The following is a 17,106-nucleotide window of genomic DNA, read 5'->3' on the forward strand; positions in this document are numbered from 1 at the left end:
GCACCATTAAAAAAAAAAGAAGACATTTACTATAAGTTACAATCTGACCTCAGGAGGAGCTCAACTTCCCACGTCCTGTGTTTTAAAAGAACATAGTACAATGAGTCTTAAGCATTGTATGCCTAATTATCACAGTCTGTCTGTACACAGGAGGCTGGGATGTGGCTGCCCAGGTGTGGTGTGTGTAAGTTGGTGTTTGTGTCTGTGCTGGGACGTGGCTGCCCAGGAGTGGTGTGTGTAAGTTGGTGTTTGTGTCTGTGCTAAGTGCTGCAGGTTTAAAGTCAACACAGAGGAATGGTTGCTTACAGAGAATGGTTTGTTTCATTTTAAGATAGGTGTCTGAAATCAGTGGGAGTGGAGAGGAAAGGTCAGGGGAAAAAGCTCAGACATCTCTTTTCTTGTTTAGTTGCCTAAATAAGGACAGATGAATCCTCTCCAAAGTACCTAGGCTGGACAAGAGCATAGCTTTCATTACTGCATTTCATATCGTGGGTATGAACAGTCTAGCTTAAACTCCTTTGGATTTATTTCAGTGTGACTCTGTATATCGTAAGCAAATGTAAAGACTGTCACTTTCACCGGGGAATCCAGAAAATAAAATGGGCCCTTTGGAATTGAGAGAAAGAAATCAGTGCCTAATAATCTGAAATAAGATCCAAAACCTTTTCGCCCAGTGATGTTTCTGTCACTGGTCAGAAAAACTAGGTTCTGGTTTTATTGTAAAGCGACAGATCCTTACTAATGATTGTCGTTGGCTTGATTCAAAGATTCTTGAAGTCAACAGCAAGACGGCAAATGACATCGCTGTAGGTTGGATCAGGCACTAATTGCTTCTCATGAATCTGTCTTTGCCTTGAGTGAATCAGAGTTTTATAGCTTCAGCAGCTATGTGCTAGCTAAAACATTTTAAAACCCATTAGTACATTGCTTATTCCCTACCCATGTTTCCTCTGTTCAAAATCGATTCCCTTCAATTTTTTAACCAAAGAACGGGTCTGGTTGAAATTTTTCTGCACAAAGCACTTCTGTTTCTTTTTTGGTGGTTGTTGTTGGAGAGAGAGACTTAAGTGAGAAATATTTTTTTTCCTTTAACAATTATCAGTTATCTGAATTAGTTTTGTAGAATTTTCGTGATCTTTCATCACGTTGCTGATCAATGTATTTCAGTATTCCAGAGCCTGTCTAAGAATCTCAGGTTCCCTAAAAGCAAGCATTCAAGAAACAAGTTCAGTTATGACTGTGATTAAAAATACAAATTGAAACACTCACAAAGGCTGGGGGAGAGAGATCCATTATTGATCCCTGGCGGACATTAATATGTAGAGCAGGTCGTCAGGTGCATAGTCGTGGCCAGGCTGCTCCACCACCATTGGCATTAACCTCAGGAGAGGTTCCCTCTCCCCCTGCTCCTTCTTCTCTTCTGACTCCTCCTGGCATGGGGACCTTATGGATCAAAGTTTCCATGCTGAGTCTTCCTCCCACCCTCGAGCCATGCGGCCCTCAGCAGGAGGGGAGAGGAAGAGGAAGAAATCTTCAAGAATGAGTGAGAGACAGATGCCGGCAGAAACTGGGGTGGTAGCAGCTTATCCAGGGACCACAAATATTGGGATATCAACAGTGTTGGCTGTTTTTGTTCAGTACTGATGGGACATCAGGCTTCTTTGCTCCAGCCTTTCCAGTCCGTCTTCTCTTTGCTTTTGGACGATCCGGCCTTGAGCGTGCTGAGGAAGAAGGTCACCCCTGCCTTGAATCCTTTGCGGCAACATCCACTTCTCTGTCCTTTGTCTCTCTGTTCAGATAATCCTCTCTCAGCAAGCACCTAGAGATGAAAGAGGAGTCGTGGCACTAGTGTTACTCTGTGGTCTCCCTGTTCATTGGATTTGCTGATTCTTTCCTTACCGTGTTTCCCTCCTCAGCCACTTAAACTGTGAACTTCATAGTGGGGCCAGCGTGTTACTCGCGTTATGCAGAGCCTGGCACGTTTTGTTCCTTGTTCTCTACTGGAATAAATGCAATTAATATATTGATAATCACACACACATATTTATTTTTTTGGAATCATTGCCCTCTCTTTGACCAAATCTACTGAGTACCTTCATGTTTTTACAAGAGCCCTTTTGTAAAAGGGGCTGTGGTTGGGACCTTAGCTTGTGAAAAGGGCTGTTTTGTCACAGAAGTAAAGTAGCTAGGCAAACATATGTGTGTCTGTTAACATTCGGCGTATTGGGGTGCAGGGTTAATTACTTTGGAAGAAAAAGCCTTCGTAGGGTGCTTGTGGAGACTGCATCTGCGATTTCCTTAGCAGGAACAACACTAGACCCAATTTTTTTTTCACATGAACAAAGGATTCCAGTCTTGTTCTTCATAGAATAGCATTAACTGTGTTTGTACAGGTCCTAGCACAATTAGCTTTTGGGCTGTGGCATAGTTTCCTGGCAGCAAATAAATGTCTTTTTCACATTAAAACTGGAGTCTTTAAGGGTAGCACCCTTTGACTCTTGCTTGTGGGCTGTCTTGTGCCTGAGAAGGCAGGAGGTCTCTGCAGGTTTTTGTTGGTTGGTTGGTTTGTTTTTTACTGCTGTTTGTTCCTCAGTGGGAGTCATAGCTTTGTGTTTGTAAGGTCACAAACTCAAAAGACAGTACAGAGAGTTCATGTCCTCACCTGGAAAATGATAACTAAGACCCACAGCAAAATGTTTACCTGGTGATAAGAGGTACCCATGGCTAAAATGGGTATCTTTAGGATAGTCTTTGCAGTGGATGCATTGATTTTGTTAAGCATATGTGTGGCCCAAATCTACATATTCATCCAAAGCTCTTTCTCATTTGAATGTCATATTTAATTTCTTCAAGCTTAATTATGTTCTGCTTTTCAAAAAAAAAATAGTATTTTATTCATTACCTAGAAGTGCAGAGTGTCTAGCATGGAAGTGCTAAGTATTCAAAATCAAAGCCAAATATTAGAGCCAGCAGACAGAAGTGTATTAAGAAATTAAATCAGTTTTAAGCTTTTTTCTTCACTCTGATCTGTCATAGAAGGAGGAAAGCTTTGATTAACATCTGACTGTGTCACACAAGCAAATTGCCAGACATTACTCAATGGTCATGCTACTGAAGGACCAGAGGATTTAGCAGAAAATGCAGCTTCTCAGTAGGTCAGTGGCAGACTAAGAAAGTCAGAGCAAAAAGTGCAGTTCATGGGCATGGATGGCTGTGAAGAGGCTCCCAGTTTACCCTTTAAATGCAGGGGAAGTTTAATCTTGCATTCTTTAGATTTAAGAGAATGCAGCTGGGCTTTGTACCTTAGTGTGGAATGAGCCGTGCCTTCCTTAGTGCTCCATGCTTCATACTTGTTTCCAGGTTTTGGGGTTGGGTTGTTTTGGGTTTTTTTTTGTATAAGGAACCTGAACAAACTTTATATTACTAAGTGAAAATATGTGAGATAGTTGTAGGACCCTTCTGTGGGTTATACTTACAACTAAGTAAATATTGGCTTATCGTGGTATAAAGCTGAGTAAGTTGCTGGGTTTTTTTGTCAACTGGACACCTAGGGAAGAGAGGAAATGATGCTTCCAAGAACAGGCAGAAGGGCAGCAAGGAGGAGAATGGGCATGCACTTGCGTAGAGGTTAATGGGCTGTCTGCCAAAAAAAGAAAATACCATTCTCTTGGGAGGAGAATCAAGGCCCCCGAGAAATTGAAGCCGTCACTATTAACGTGACATTTCCGCCTGTTGGTGGCTGGTGACAGTGGTGGCGGCACCGGCTGTGCTGCCGGGTGGGAGTGCGGTGTTTTGGTGAGGGCATGGCTGCCTGGCCTCGGCACACAAAGGCCAGCTGGAAGGAAGGTTTGAGCAGTGACAGGGCAGCCAGGAGGAATCACAGCTGCTTAGAAGAAATAATAATGTATAAAACCAAGCAGCCCTGAGCAATGCTGAGCAGAAGACAGACTGTGTTAAGTCTCCCTTAAGTTTTAATCTTGTTTGATGTTGGGTTATTTTCACATTTTTTTAAAAACTGGTTTGGTCACAGGGTTGCTCTTGCTGCCATGGGACTGCCGCCTTTGAAGCAGGGAAATAGCCGTGGAGTTGCAGCTACTTTCCCTTGCATCTGCCTGCTTTTGTTTGATGAATTAGTCTTCCAAACGTAGTACTCACTATGCACTCACTAGTTTTCAGGTTTCTAAATTATTTGCAGTGTTGCTGGGCTTTGCTAGATTAAAACCATTTAAGTTAATAAATCTAGAGAACCATGGTGGTGAATCACACCCATTATCTTTCCACTCTCGTCGTATTCCTGCATGTTTGGGAAAGCTGTGTCAATTTAGACATGACATAAAACATTACACATGATATGCTTTTTGCAAGCAGCTTTTCTTAACAAGATATAACATATAATCTCTGAGTAATGTAATTGAACATCTTAAGAGTTAAAATAAGCATAGTCGTCTTTTTCTAGATTCAGGATATTCCATCATATTTTAATGCCTGTGAGTCGTGGATTAAAGAATCTAATTATTCACTAATGAGCAGTAATGGTACATATAAACTAAGGGTCACTATCCTATTACAGGCACCTGATGGTTCACTGATAAGCATTTGGTCATTAGATTGACCATAAAATATAGTCAATAATTGAGGTTACTCATAGAGCAGACACCTTATCAGCTTTAGGCATGGTGGGACAGCTTGTCAGTACTCTGTGTACTGATTGTGCTGTGACTGAGCATATGATTAGGGTATTGAAGCAGCCTGTATCTAATGAAACTGCAGGAAAGGCATAGCAATATTAGCACAACCACTAAATGACTAATGTGTTTTTGTTCCAAGCCTCAGACACTTCAATTAGTTCCAATAAACTCTGATCTAGTGTAGCGGTAGGCAGAGAATTCAGATATTTTGTGTACAAGCTTTCATTACACTAGTCAAAATTCTTAGCGTTTCGTGGATGGATGAAATCTGTGTGGCTTTGAATGAAAAATAATGGAAATAATAAAGGCTGTCATTACCATTTTTACTTTGGTTTTTTTTTTCAGTTTTATTTTTGCATTTTTCACATGTAAAACACTTTCTGAGACAATGCCTAGTCCCTGATTTAAAAGATGAAGCTGACAGCAGCAAATTAGATGTCTACATATTCTGCTTTAAGATCCATTCATGCAGTTCATATAGGCTTGTGCATATAGATCTAAACTTAGTATGTGTTCCTTAGCATTTTGTACCATATGGAACATTAGTCAAATAGTCTGGTTCTTGAAGGCTTTTGTAGAGATATTGATTTTATTGTGCTTCAAACTGTTGCTGAGAAAATAACCTCAGAACCTATTCTTTTATGGTATTCCTTTTTCCATGAGGATGCCTTAACTTTCATAAATTATTTAATATGGTGAAGGATGCAAAATGCCTTTTGTCTTTCTGAACTGCTGTTCAGGCTTCTGTGATGCAACCTTGGAAAGTAACCATAGAAACATGTTAAAAGCATCAACCGAAAATCAGTAGTTCGGTTTGACAGTGATGCAAATTCTGTGAAAGAAGATTATGATGTATTAGGAACACTTGAGGCATATATTACTGCTAACCTGTTAAACCTGATTATTCCATGACTATCAGTACTTTCAGAATTTAATGCAGGGGAAAAAAGCACAAAAAATATGAAACATGCTTTTTTTTTTTAAGTTGCCATGTTTAAGATGTTTCTAGCTAAATCACTTCAGCCTGTCATTCTCTGTCCTGTTAAAAGCAAGAATTATATTTCTGCTAAGCTCATAATGTAGTTCATCAGTTCTCTGTATTTAATAGCTGTAAACTTTTGCCCTGTACCCTGCTGTGATGCACTGGTATCCTGGCTTTGTGCAGAGCTGGCACAATTTAAATCTCTTTGACAGATAAAGTGGATAACTGGGTTATGAATAAGTAGTAGTTCACCAAAAGGTGAAGAAAACGTGTGACTCATTGGATCCTGAGTTAGACCTTTTTGTGCTGACCTGTGGTAGTTAAGCTAGTCTGTGAGGCTGAAACAGAGGTGCTTGCTACAGTTACACGTAACCGTAGTAAATTCTTGGTGAATGACAAGTCAAGGAAAGAAGCAGAGTCAGTTGTTAAAGCTTCCTTATTAAGCTCAACCCACGCCCAAGAAATCCTGTGTTGAAGTGATATGGGAAAATTAATTTTGAATTAATCACCTAGGAAAGCGGGGTACCAGCTCTTCCCAATTAAGGCTGCCTTGCTGGCAGGTATATCCAAAACCCATGCACGGTTTGTCCGTACTTTGCAGTGTCACAGCAGTATCACAGGAGCTGCGGGGCACTTCCAGGGATGTGATGGCTCACTGGCATTAACGCAGCTCAACAGCATCAACCCTTCTTCGTTAAATGCCCCAAATACCACAATTTCTTTTGCTGCCATCTGATCACTGTTGCAAGCCGGTCAGGAAGGGTGGCCAAGCAGTCTGCAGCTTGGGGGAGAGCTACAGCTGTGCAGATGAAGTGGAGCATCCAGCTGTTTCGGGGGGGACAGGTATATAATTAGCCCTTTCCCCTTAATGAATCCCTTTCTGGATCTAGTGCAGCCTGGTCCCTGCAGAGTGTCCTCCCTGCTGCATGGTGCTGGAGAAGGAGATGCCTTCCCAGCCCCCTTTTTCCTCTGTGTGGAGACGGGGGGAGCAGGAATGCCTTCATGCAGATGTGCAAATGGAGATGGAGCGGGTGCCACCACACAGCTTGCCTCGTCTTGCCGGTGCCATGCCGCGGCTGCTGGAATGTTGTTGCTAGCTGTTCCTGCAGAGTAAACATGAGCACATAGCGTAGCATGGTGCTATGTGTGGACAGGAGACAGGGCAGGGTGTGCAGTGTTGTGCGGTATCTTGTGTCGTCTTAGGGCGGCTTTAGCTTTCCTAGTTGCTGTGGCAGCATAATACTGCCTATAATTAAGGACAAACAAAACGGTGCATACTTTAGGTATATCCCGTTTGGCATTAGCCCGTAAGGAGGATAAATTAGAAGATAAGCCTGAATTTAGTAGGCTTTGTTCTTGGAGACAGAAATGACTCTCAGGACAGCATGTTTAAGAGCAGAACATCATTACTGGTATCATTGCTAATACTGCATCATACATTTACACAGTGCTTTATCAGCAAACAGTAATCCAGGCTCCCTGCTATGAAGAGCTCCTCTGTGATGATGATGAGACTGACGGGGCAAGCAGAGATGAGACACAGAGCTGTAGTTCAGCAAAGGGAGGAGGTAAAGAAATCAGAGTCGCTGAGGGGAGAGGGAAGGCAGAGTTTTGGACATCGGCGCTGCTGAGTTAGAACGCTGATGAAAGCATGAAAAATGTTCCAAAGGCCGATAGATCCGAGATCAGGATATGGCTATTTGACTAGAGCGGGGATGCACTGAGTGATCAGATGAGGGCGAGAGCCCGTGGTGAGGATTTCAGAGCACCTTGGAGGGAATTGGTCATGGTGACCAGGGGGTGTTGGTGACCAGATGAAGCAACATTGGGCATTTAGGAGGCATTGGCTTGAAAAACGAAGCTCCCCAGTATAGAGGGTTAGGGATCAGGGTATGAGCCAAGGAGAGATCATGCAAGGCATCAGTGTCAAGGAGATGTTTGGGAGGAGAAGCCTTATCTGGGTAGCACAGGCCACAGGGGTTGTGTGGAAGCAGGATGGGCTACGCTGGAAGTGGCAAAATGAAGCAAGGGGGGAGCCTGGTGCCAACCAGATTAGCAGGAAATACAGAAAGGATTTTTCATAAGAGCCTTTCTATATTTTCTCGTTCATTTATAGCTGAATGCACCTGATCATTCTGTTTTCCTGAATATATGGAATCTCACTGTTGTCTAGCTATCAGAGGTTCTTTTTCCCTTCGACTTCTTCCCTTCTTTCTGCCCTTCCTAGCTTGTCAAGATGAGCAGTTCTCTCACCTCTCCCCCCACCCCAGCCCTCTCAGTCTGCCTGCTTTTTTGGTTCCTGGACTCCTGAACACCAGTGCTTGCTCTGACTCCGTTATTTGGGGCTCCTCAGCATGGTGGCAGTGGCAGCTGTGCTGGTGGCTTTGCTGCAGTGGGAATGGAGCATTCCATAGGTAAAACGATAACAGTGACTTTCCTGTGGGGATGTAATTTGACAGTTTGCACCTGTTTTGCAACTTTATTAGTGCCTTTCAGACTCTTCCAATAACGTATTTAACTATTTTAATACTTTGTTAAGACAGACAGACTTGGCAGGCAAAACAGTAAAATCAGACTGATAGATAATTGAATATTTAGTTCTCATGGCCGACTTGCAGTCACTGCAACACTTAGTTTACCGTGTGCAGGATGCGGTTTGCAGGGCAGATGGGCTTTCAAGTGACAGTGTCTCTATTCTGAGCTAGGCTGCTTTGCTTGCTTGTGCTCGTGGCAAAATAAGATATCCTACATTATCATTTGTAACAAAAATGAAATGTCAAGCCAAAATGATGCACCAGCACTATAGCTGCAGTGCTTCATCAACTGCAGGATTACTCTGAAGGTACTCTTAAATTCTCTGTGAAATAGTGAATTTTGGCTTTCTATAACTTTCCTCATCCTTCCTGATGGAGGATGGAAGATGTTTCTTTTGGCAGGACATTTCAAAGAGCTTAGCCAGTACCTCACTCAGCATCAGTCAGTGCTGCTTTGCTGGTTATCACAGAGTGATGCTCTTGGGGTTGCCTTCTGCTTTGTTGGGCTTTTTGTGTCCTCAGTGGTGGAGCTCGCTTACTAAGAAGCACTGCCCGATGAAGTTTTTACTGGGAGGAAATGACTCAGTGGAAGTTAATCAGCATAAAATGAATCTAATCTAAGCGTTATTAGTGAAGCTAGTTGGAGTCCAGGGCAAGCTTCAGATTATTCTTTGATGATGTGTCTCAATCACGTCTTCAGGAGTTACTTATTTCTGCTGAAATTTCAAGTTATCAGCTTTGGGTCAGAAATAGTCAAATCTCTCCATCTGCAGTGACGGAGGAAAATGCAGCTCACATTTTCCTGCTAAGTGCTATTTTAAATGGTGCTGCAATTTCAGCCTATTATACCTCTGAGAAGTATCGTTTCAGAACTGAGGTCTGTTAAATAAATCACAGGAATGCTGGGCTTTAAGAAGCCCATGTGTCCCTCCTCTGTTTAAAAATATTCATTATGTGGGCATACGACGTCTGTACTTGGGTGATTTCCACTGCATCATTTAATGCTGTCAGTGACCATTTAACTCGCCAACAGTAGGAATAAGTAAATGCACCCTCTGAGAAGTTATTTGCTTGGCAGTATAGGTGTCAAGCCTTTGACTTAGCATCTGAAATAAAACCCGGCTGGAGCAGGAAAAGATCCTCTGTGGATTTTCTAGACGTGCACTAAAACGTGGAACTGAGGGAGCTGGAGGTGATGAGAAAGGTATGTCTGTGGGGATGGTGTGTTGGGGCAAAGGAAGGTAACCTGAAAACATAACCCACGCCAGAGCTTTTATGGTAAAGCAGGCTTTGCAGTCACAGGTGCTAACTTGTATTCAGACTGCCAGATGTGACCGGGAATGTGAAAATCCTGGATATCCCCTTCGTTCTGTCCCCCTCTTTCCTGTCTGGTATTTGCCTGAACCTTGTGCTTCAGATGAACCCCTTGTTAGCCGTGTCCTGTATTTTATCTCCCATCCTTTCCAATCATAAATGTGCTTGTTTCTTCCCTGGAGCAGCCTGAACGAGCAGAATGCTTTTGCTTTTCATACCAGATTGTTTTTGATGAATAACATGGAGTGTAATATCCTTTGTAACAAAAATAATTTATTGCCTAGTAAGTCATTTTGGTGCTGGCTTCTTTCTGTATACCGGGAGCTGATATTGCAGGGCAAAATTGTAAGTGATCTATATAAGTAATTACTTTAATAATGAAGGGCTAGTTAGCACCATTGTTTCTGTGTTATTACTTTGTAGTTTTGAGAATGTCTTTATTACTTTTTCTTGATAGAATACAAATGAGACTAGAATGTTATTCTCCTCAACCTGACTGTTTCATGAGGCTAAGTCTCGCTGGCAAACAAGGCCAACTTTTTTTGCCTAAGGAGCACGCTTAGATTGATGTGGTTCTGCCTGCTTTAGCTCAGTTAGTTCATGAAACAGAGCGAGGAAATATTGCTGGCATTCAGGTAGCTGGATTCTTCGATACGTAGCTATCTGTGCTGTGTGCAGCCTAGGAACTGACATATTTCTATATTAGGCGTTGACAGTCTTGCTTACATAAAGATTAACCTACACAGGTTTTGAGCAGTTTGTCATATGGTACAATTGTAAACAGCGAGTATGGAAGTACAGCAGTATGTTCGTCTGCTCTTGCTTTGTTTAACATCGTTAGTGAACAGAGCTGGAAACGGTATATGGCAGGCTGCAGTGACTAGCTGTTATTCTGGTAGATATATATAAAAAAAGTCAGTTCCTGAACCCTGGTCCTGGCTGCTGAAGCAATGTTCTTTGGCCAGAAAAGTGTCTTAAATCTGCAAGTTGAGGAGAATATGGAGCTGACATCGCTCACGACAATTTTGTAGCAGCGACCTCAGAAACCACTGGTTTGGGAGAGCAGAAAAGTGGTTGGAGCGTAACAGTCCATGCTCGTGCAGATCTGCTCGTTGGTGTTTCTTAAACCTGGAGAAAAATTACATGGAAGAGCTGTGAAAATTCTTTCTTGGATTCCTGCATGCACATTGCTTGAATTCTTGAAAATGGGCTTGTTTGGTTGCTTCTGTTTAAATAATAACGTGTAGCTGAGAGGAGGGACCAGTTCTTGGGTCTGTTCAGCATGAGGAAGCTCTTCTGATGTCAGGGGCACCCTGCAGGTTTATTCCAACTTGCCATCTTCCAGAGGTCTTTTTGAGTTTATCTCAAAGTGGCTTTGCCCAGTCTTTCTTGTGTGGTGCCTGAATTCAGGTGAGTCTCGGCTGTTGCTCAATGGTGCACAGAGCCTTGATTCCATACTTTCTGAAGATGTGAACAGAGTTAGGGGGAGAGCAACAAGGATGGCCAGAAATCAAGGAAACAGCCTTTGAAGAAAGGTTGGAAGGGCCATGACTTTTTTGCTTGTAAAAGAGAAGAGTGAGGTGCGGTGGTGGTCTTCCTACAGGTAACAGTTGCTGCAGCAGAAGGAAATAAGTGCTTCTGCATGTCTGCTGGGCAGGTGAGAGAAAATAAAGAACATAAATTCCAGCAAGGCAGATCTATGTGAGACATGAGGTGTGAATTTTCCAACAGTAAGAATAGTTAAAAACTGGAACTGATTGCCTCAGGAGGCTGTGGACTTGCTCTCACTGGGGGTTTCTAAGAACAAGTTGGAACAAGTTGGAATATATTGGAATCTATTAAGTAAAGTTCATCCTACCATGGAGCATTGGGAAACTGTAGATAACTTCTTAAAATCCCTTCTGGACCCGTCTTCTCTGATCAGCTGTGAGCAGATGATGTTCCTAATATGTCAACATAGCTGATTTTTATTTCTGCCTTGCTGATTTTAATAAGAGATACTAAGAGAAAATTAAGAGGTCACTTAAAGTGAGAGACTGAAATTCAAGCTGGAATTGCAAGATTATGGTATGTGCAAGAGGCAAGGCATGAAATTAATCTCATATTGGAAATACTTTCTCTCATAATGTTGGCTTGGTAATATCCCTACAATATTAGATGTGGTTTGACATTTTGGAATGTTTCAGAATAATGGTGTTCTACTGAAACTTTATTACCATCACCCATTATAAAAATGCTATTGTTTGAGGCCGTGCATTGTGATCCACACGAACTAATTATTTATTGAGGAAGCTGAACCACTGAAATAAGGAACATTAATTGTTTGTTCTTCCTGGCAGTGCCTCGTGACAGCATTGCTGGGACAGCTAAGCAAACAAAGGTTTGGTGCTGTACTTGTGTAGTGGTACTAAAGTAAGGAAAGCCTTTATATCCTCCTGAAGCTATATATGCATCACAGGAACACAGTAAACTTGTTCTAGGGGGAAGAGAAGTCTATAACCTCAAAATTTAACATATACTGTATAAGTAACTCCTTGGACAAAATTTATTGTAGGAGTACAGATGGTGCCTGTCCTTCGCAAACCTTCATGACAGATTTAGACAGTCTCGGTTTTCTGTTTAAAAATGGCTTTTTCTGAACCAGACTTTATTTTCCAGATCAAATGTCGTTAGTGGAAATGGATACCTTGTTTATTTTTAAGTTTGCTTGGGATTTTGGGTAGCAACTGCACTGTTTCATTGTGCTACCTTTCTAATTTTAGAACCACAAATCAAATACTAATAGCAATAATAAAAGTAATAATGCCAACCAAGTTTATTCTGTGAGCTGCGGAAGGCTCAGGACAGAGTGCTGGAGGGTGTATTGTAGGACATCCGTCTATTTGTTGTCTGTATTGACGAGTAATTAAGGAAACAATAACTGGAACTGCAGATACAATGACAGACTGTGACTTTCCCACTGCTTCCTTTGGAGCTGCTTTGCAGTGGGAAAGGCTTGGGATATTGGTTGTGTGGCAGAGGAGTGATGCCTTGTTAGGCTGGGAACTGGGAATGTTTGGAAGAGTCTTGCTTTAGAGTAAACTTATTCCCAGCATAAACCTGTGTCCAGAATTTTGCAAGCTTTGCAGAGGGTTCAGAACCAGGAGAAAAATTGCTCCCATGATGGCTGTCAAGGTCAAACCAAAACTCTTGAATAAGTGCACTCTTGAGCAGACTCCTAAGTTCAGGATATTTAAGGCTTGAACTGTAAAGTTCTTTGGCCTTGACCCTCTTTGTGGAGCCCTTAAGCATTCTCACAATATGAATAATAACAACAGTGATCTCTGAAAGATAAGGCCGGCTAATAACACTAAAATTGTTAATATGTAATGAGTCATGCTGAAATGCATGTGCGTAAGTTTTCTTTTATTATTTTTGTCAGTGGAGCTTAATAATGGGAAGCAGGATTATCGGTTCCATTTCTGACTTCTGGCGGTTTGTCCATAAACCCACCAGGTCAATTAAATCCTCTGTATCTCTCCCAGTTGACCCATTTCTAGTATGTGTCCTGGCGTGTATTTCACATCACTCCTCCTTCTGCAGCTTAATAAATATCACAAAGTTTTTAGCAAAACAATTTTATAATTTTGCATAATTATAAAACTTCCAAATCTAGTTTCCTTTTTCATGGAGGAGTTATGCCCAGAAGGAACACTGTTCTTTAGGGATTTAAATTGTGCTGTTTACTTTCACAGCTAGAATGTGCAGAACGTGTACAGTGAAAGTAAGCTAGAAGCAGCTTGCTGCACATCAGAATATCTGAAATGTTGTGTTAACACATGGACAGAATTTAAAATATGAAAATGTATGGTTCTTTTAATGTGTAGGCTTTGTAGCTACTGTGGTTGCACAGTCTTATTCCCTAGATGCTGAGCATTATGTAATTGATCTGGCCATGCTTTTCCTCACTGGTCTCATCCATGCATGGCAGAAAACCTCGTAATCTGTAAATTGTGTGGGGGAAAGAGCAGGTTAGAGACTGTCCCTCGTCATTTGATATTTGAGTGCCCCTGCATGTGCCATATATTAGTTTTATTTTCTACTGTGACACCGAGCTATGAGAAAAGAACTCTCCAGAGTATCTTAAAAGACATCTTCTATTAAAGATGGAAAGAGTTAAGCAAAATGCAGATAGTAGATCTCACAGCCAGAGGTAAAAGTAATATATATGGGTCTCTCTCGTGCTTTAATTGGAAGAGAGGCATAAGAGTGTGGAGCTTAGTTTCCCTTGCAAGAATATTTTGTAGAAGAGTGCTTGGTGCAGGTTGAATGGGGAAAGCGAAGGTAGGTGGAAAGCATACATCTGTGTCAAAGCTGTGACAAAATGCTTGGAAAATGCACAGAAAAACAAATGACTGTAACACTTAAGTTTTGAATCGTATTCCCTAGAGGTCGTAATTTTCCCTGTGAGGAAACAGAAATGATATTGAAGGTCAGACAGCGACTGTGTTGCTGAAGATGGATGTGAGGGCCTCCTGTGCGAGATTAAATTTGCAAAAAATAAGCAAATCATGAAATAGGCATGGCACCTAGATAGGCTCCTGCCGAAAGCGATCTGGTGTGAGCCTGTCTTCTCTCTTTCTGGTGATAGGCAAAAAGGGAGCGGTTCATGAGAGCTTTGCCTTCCCTGTCATCGTGGGACAAATTCCACCTGAGAAAAGGAATGTTAGAGAAAAAAAGGACTGGAAACTTAAGTGTGAATTCAGTAATGGGTTGTTGGATAAGGACTGCAGAAAATCCAGCACTCTGGAGTGTCTCAGAAGTGGATCCCTATAAATACATATCCTCATGAATTTTACTGAAGTAGGGAGTTTTGTGAAGTTGGATTTTGTTTAATTTAGTTGGGCCCATGTCCAAACCAGCCTGGCCTATATTTTGGCCTAATGAGTACTTGTCTGGGATGCCACCAAGTATATTGCTAGTGCTGCAAGAAGTGCGTAAGGATTGATGAGTCCTTATGTGGTGCTCTTTGCCTGGACCAGTCCAGGAGCCCAAGCAAAGCATATGAAGGTGGCTGCCCAGCTGGCTTTTGTCGTAGTTAAAGAACTGACTGTGCTTTTTGTAGGAGCTGAGGATGACAATTACTTAAATTCATATTCAGAGTCTACAGTTTGTTAGTGATGTTTTGTTTTGCCTAAATTGCCCTATTCTTTCCATTAGATCCTTAACTTTTCCTTTTTAGAAAAAAAAACCAAACAACCCAACACGCTGTTTGATATTGCAGGTACAAGATATCTGTGATGTTCCAGCTCCAGAAACAACCTCGTTTGAATGTCAGGCAAAACAATTCTTGCATTCAAACACAGAGAGGTTGTAATTAAGGTTTGCGCACTGCTACCTGAGAAGAGATGCTTTTTAAATGTGAACGCATACATCATTATTAGTGCAGTTGGCCTGTTGCCCATCAAAGCACTGATTATTTTCTACAACAGCTACTCCAGTTCCTCTGCTTTTTCAGTTTCCTGTTATCTCGCACGGACATCAGCAGTCCCTCTGCCAAATTTCTTAGTAAAATTGTGGCACTCCAGACTCATAGGAAGAGGATTTATCAGCATTGTAGAAGTTAATTGCTTTATCTAGCATATGGCACTGTCCTTTGAACAGTGGAGATGCAGAAAGTGTCTGAATACTGTGGAAGTGAATTACTTTGAAAGTTGTTCTGTCTTGGGGAAGTTAAGACAGCTAGTAATGGATTTGATATCTTTGATCTGCTTTTTGAAACGGTCCGAAACTCTAGTTACTGAGCTATTCTGAGAGATGCTGTCCTTTAAAAAGGCTGACTTTTCTGTTTATTTGTTTATATATTTTGCTTAGCTTGGCCTTTTTGGGTGCATTTACTCATTGAGTTGTTAGTGCTTAGTTAGATGCTTGGATACACAATTTCTGACTAAATCCGTCCTTTGTATCTCATTCTCTTTCACATATGTTTCCCAGAGGAGCTCCTTCAGCCAGATCTATTGAAGGAATAATTATTTCATCAGGATTTAATGTATATCTTGATTGCACTTTGAAGACATTCTCTTGAGGAGTTTTTATCATTTCAACAAGGGATCATAGCATGTAAACAAGGAACTAAACATTATCTTCGTATTAATCAACAAGATGATTAAATAATAACCACAATTGTTAATTGGTACTTGGAGATAGAAGGTAATGACTGTCTTGAGTTTGACAATGAGAGTACCGACAGGTAGGGATTCTTTTCTGCACAATAAAGCTGCATATAATTTAGGAGGCATTATGGTTTTACTGTGCAGCTGCAACCATAGTGAAGTTGTGCAACTGTTTGCCTGGTGTCCTATTTCAGGCATATGTTTTCATACTGAATGAGGTATTAGCAAGGGAATTTGAGATTTAGGCAGTTAAATCAGTTCTCATTGCCACCAAAAACCCGAGGTTCTGTATAAACCCATGATTGGAGTGTTTTGCTTCACTGTGGGATGTGGTTCCTGCTGGTTTCAGGATGCAGCAGGAGTCAAAAGTTGCTTCTTTCCTCAGAGGCAAAAGTCCAAATTGTCCCTCAAAAGGCAGTGGCCTTTGGCTCCCTCTGAGTTTGGAACTAGAGCATTATTTTTTCATCACACGAGTCTTTGTCTTTTCCTAAATACTGCAGTGTTTGTAGTGGGAGAAGGAAGCACGTAGGGGGTCTGCATCTCTAGAAGCTGATGAAGTAAAAAAGGTCCAGGAGTTTAACACACAAGTTTGGGAATATAGACCATAGGACTGGGAATTTTGGAGATCTGTATCGAGAGTCCTGCTCCTTGTACTGACTAGCTGTCTAATCTTGATGCGAGTAATTTTGCTGCTCAGACACAACCAGTTCTTTATAATGTATGTCATTTGAAGCAAATACTACTGCTGCAAGAAACTGTGCAGCCTTCCTGCTCTTGGTGGTTATTTTTGCTTCTAACCTACCCTAAATACAAGCAAAGGAAGAGTTTCCTTCTCTGATCAGATTACTAAGCTGCCTCAGCCTGAGGCTGCCTGGTGACTAGATTTGTGGCAAGGTTAGGGGATCTAGATTTACCCTGAATTAGGTATGACAGCAAAGCACTGCCTTAGTTTCTCCATATGTCTTTTGCTTATAATATTTCACAGGTGCTAGTGCCAGTTTGATCTCACTGAAAAGTACCCGGAGATCCTGGGCTGAAAGGCATGATGAAAATACGAAGTAGCCGTCGTATACAGAGACTTACTGTCATCATGTATTTGTAAACTAATTTCTCTGAAGTGTTTTTATATTGCAAGCATGGACCAGAATAGTACTTTGTCCCCAGAAGATCTGTTGGCATCAGTAACATGGTCTCAGGTTGCCCACAGATGCTGGCAGTGTAGCACTCTGCATTTTTTTTTCTGGCCTAACAGTCATTCAAAGTAATGTTAAAAGATGGCGTGTTGCATGCTTTTTATGATATGTATCTGAGGGTGGGCTGTCTACTGACAGTCTCAGGGTCAGATCACAGGCATCTTATTCAGGTGGCAAAGCTCTCCTTGGCTTTGACAGAGCTGGGATTTCACCCTCACTGCCACCTCCAGTTGCCCAGCGTGT

At 41.7% G+C, this 17,106-nt stretch overlaps 1 protein-coding gene across 2 annotated transcripts in view; it reads left to right on the forward strand.

The window, feature by feature from the left end:
- The window catches only part of KIF26A (kinesin family member 26A), a 103,966-nt gene that overhangs the window by 53,963 nt on the left and 32,897 nt on the right, over positions 1 to 17,106 (forward strand). The window lies entirely within an intron of this gene.

This window comes from Rissa tridactyla, chromosome 4 (assembly GCF_028500815.1).
Source record: "Rissa tridactyla isolate bRisTri1 chromosome 4, bRisTri1.patW.cur.20221130, whole genome shotgun sequence".
NCBI classification, from domain to species: Eukaryota; Metazoa; Chordata; class Aves; order Charadriiformes; family Laridae; genus Rissa; species Rissa tridactyla.